At 34.1% G+C, this 2,943-nt stretch overlaps 1 long non-coding RNA gene across 1 annotated transcript; it reads right to left on the bottom strand.

Moving 5' to 3' along the window:
* Positions 1 to 505: 505 nt before the first annotated feature.
* Positions 506 to 2,611, bottom strand: LOC136802701 (uncharacterized). The gene is made up of 2 exons (XR_010846037.1): positions 2,405 to 2,611; positions 506 to 1,184 (listed from the first exon to the last, which is right to left on the bottom strand). It is a non-coding gene; the product is annotated as an uncharacterized lncRNA (long non-coding RNA).
* Between the last annotated feature and the right edge of the window lie 332 nt (positions 2,612 to 2,943).

Here is a 2,943-nt window from a genome sequence, read left to right as displayed (position 1 = left end):
AGAGAAATGAGGAAAGCAATCTCAAAAATGAACAGGAAAGGAGCTCAAGGTCCAAACGAAATACCTCCGACCTTTCTGAAAGAACTTAGCCCAAAAGCCCAACAAAAATTTTGACAATTTTCAACATGTGCCTCCGCGATGCAGCATGCCTCGTATATGGAGGATAGCCACCATCCTGCGCTACTGAAAGTGAAGAAACCAGCTACTGAACTTGTTTCATATTTTCGTCACATTAGCTTAACCTCGTGCGTCTCAAAATGCTTCGAACGAATTCAGAGAAAAAGCAACCAACCTTCGCATAAAGACCAGACGCGGATCCGAATACAACCTGAAGGAATTCCATTACCTTAATGCCCTTAAATTTCGCGCGCCCTTAATTTTCGCGCACTACCACTGCGCGAAAATTAAAGGGTGCGCGAAAAAGGTCTATTTTCGCGCACTAGGCCGCGCGAAAATTAAAAGGTGCGCGAATTAGCAAATAAGAAATTAATCATGATTTTTGATAAAAATATGTTATTCATAGTACAGTGGAGCCTCTAATTAGCGGACACCATTAGGGAAACCGATTAATGTCCGCTAGTTAGAGCTATCCGCCTTCTAGTGACTTTTTTATGAGGATTTGACTATCAAACGGCCAGAAAAGATATGTAAAATATGTAAAGAGAAACAAATTCTAGGATGCGCGAAAATTGATGATAATAGGGGTGCGCGAAAATTAAAGGGTGCGCGAAAGGACGTTTTTGAGGGGTGCGCGAAAATTGAAGGCGCGAAAATTAAAGGGCTCGAAAATAAAAGGCGCGCGAAATTTAAGGGCATTAAGGTACACAAGTTTCCACATTCCAGGTTCAATGGTAAAGGATGAACAACTCATTAATGCCAAGTCCGAACAAAATTTAAGGAATATGTACTTTTTCTTACAAAAAACTAATTATGTAGGTGTAAGAGGTTTATTGTATATAGCTGTACATACAATAAACAAAACGTTGGTTGCTCCCCAATTAGACAAACCGAAAAACCGAAAAATACTGCATAACTAAATTTATTATAATAATATTCAAACTCTGCACAAACATACCGATCCAATGTCGACTGTGCTTTCATCCACACGGACGTCTTTAACTGTACCAAATTATGTTGACATAAATAACATGCTCCATACAGTAGTAGACACTTCGTTATATTACCTAAAATGGGATAAGAGATAGTGCTTACTCAAAGAGGTGACCAATTTTCATGGATAGTAACTAGTAAAAGAGTATTCCAAAAAAAATTGCAATTACGTATATTTTTTAAAACGTGGCTCTCTACAGCTCTCTAAGGAAAAACGGTAAAATTAAAAGTGATACCTCGTTGTAAAGATCACTTTGAGTACAATAAGTTGAAGTGAAGATGAAAACAGTCAGCTTTTTTCATACTGCTCCTACTACATCTTCATTTTTTATTTTCATTAAAATTTCAAAATTTATTTAAGAAGTTTTGGGTGTCATCCAAATCACCATGATCAGTTAAAAATGAAAAACCTCTTAAATAAATTTGAAATTTTATGAAAACTAATTGAAGTCGCTTCTGTGTCTTAACTTTTAATAAAATTATTCATGAGGATCAACTAATTTGACGAATTTTATTTCTTAATTTAGTATTAATTTTGGGCATGAGGTATTTATTTTCTAAGAATTAGAGCTTTCTTAGCACATTTTTGGAGCAGTAGAAAAGAAAGCTGACTTTTTTCATCTTCACTTTTCATCTTAATTTTAGAACTTTTAGCAAAATCCTAAAGCCTTAATAATAACTTATTCCACTGAAAATTATCTTTCCATTTTTCCTTCGAGAGCTATGTATTAAAATATGCAGACTGCTAATTTTTTTGAAATACAATTTATTATAGCCCTGCAATACAACTGTCAATCATTTTTGAGAAAACTGATTGGATACTTGATGTCACGTGGCCGGTTAATATTTCCCATAGTGACCAGTTATGAAATTGACATCTTTAGAATGTTAAAATTTTTACGATGTAGAACAATAGAATACACTTGTTAATTACTTTTATTACTTTATTTTTGCATGGCTATTAGTAAGCCTCAGTAAGCCTGTCTCTGGAAAATATTGACCTCGGGCACACGTGCCCTCGGTCAATATTTCCTCAGAGAGACCGGCTTTTCGGTTAATAATCCATAAATAGTAACAGCAAAATCGAAATCAACTATTTATTGGAATATGAAAACAAGGAGAGGTAGAGACCTGTTGTTGCCACTTTCTAACGTCAAGCAGGCATTGCACAAATAAAAATGACATCAAAAATCTTTGTCCGTGTTTAATACTCTTGAAGTGCTGATAAATTTTTATCAAAATAGTCCAAAGTTTCAGCTTGATGATGTGAAAACTTTAAAAGTTTACTCCTTACCAGACCTGCAATTTGTCTTTTAGATTACACATTACTGTAAACGGTTGAAAATCTTCTAAAGCAGTCAAGTCCAAGGTGGTACCAAAAACTCATAATTCATTTAACCAATGCTATTGCTACATTATTGCGGTGCCATACTTTGTCAAGTAGAAAAAATGCTTTCAAGAATCAACATACTGTAATGTTAATAAAATATTGCCAACTGTCCAAAACAACATGGTTTTAATATCTGTTATTATAACCACAACCTTTACTCCAAAATCTGATAGAGTTTGGCATTGCATATTACATAAAGATATGCCTCAAAGTTGAAAAAGGTAGCTGCCATGATGAACGTAGTAGGTGCGTTAAACAAACGTAGTTATTTTCCATACAAAACTGATGGGGATACCAATTTTTTCCATAAGTTTCATCAACATCTCCAAGTTTGAAAAAGGTGTCACACATTGCTTATTATAATTTTAGACTTCAAGATTTGTTTATTTAAGATCTGAAAAGATAAATAATGAAAAATTTATTATTATAATATATCAAGCCAG

The sequence above is a fragment of the Clytia hemisphaerica genome, unplaced genomic scaffold, assembly GCF_902728285.1.
Source record: "Clytia hemisphaerica strain Z4C2 unplaced genomic scaffold, Clytia hemisphaerica genome assembly, whole genome shotgun sequence".
Classification (NCBI taxonomy): domain Eukaryota; kingdom Metazoa; phylum Cnidaria; class Hydrozoa; order Leptothecata; family Clytiidae; genus Clytia; species Clytia hemisphaerica.
Note: the sequence above shows the minus strand (reverse complement) of the source record. Positions and strands in the feature narration are given on the sequence as shown.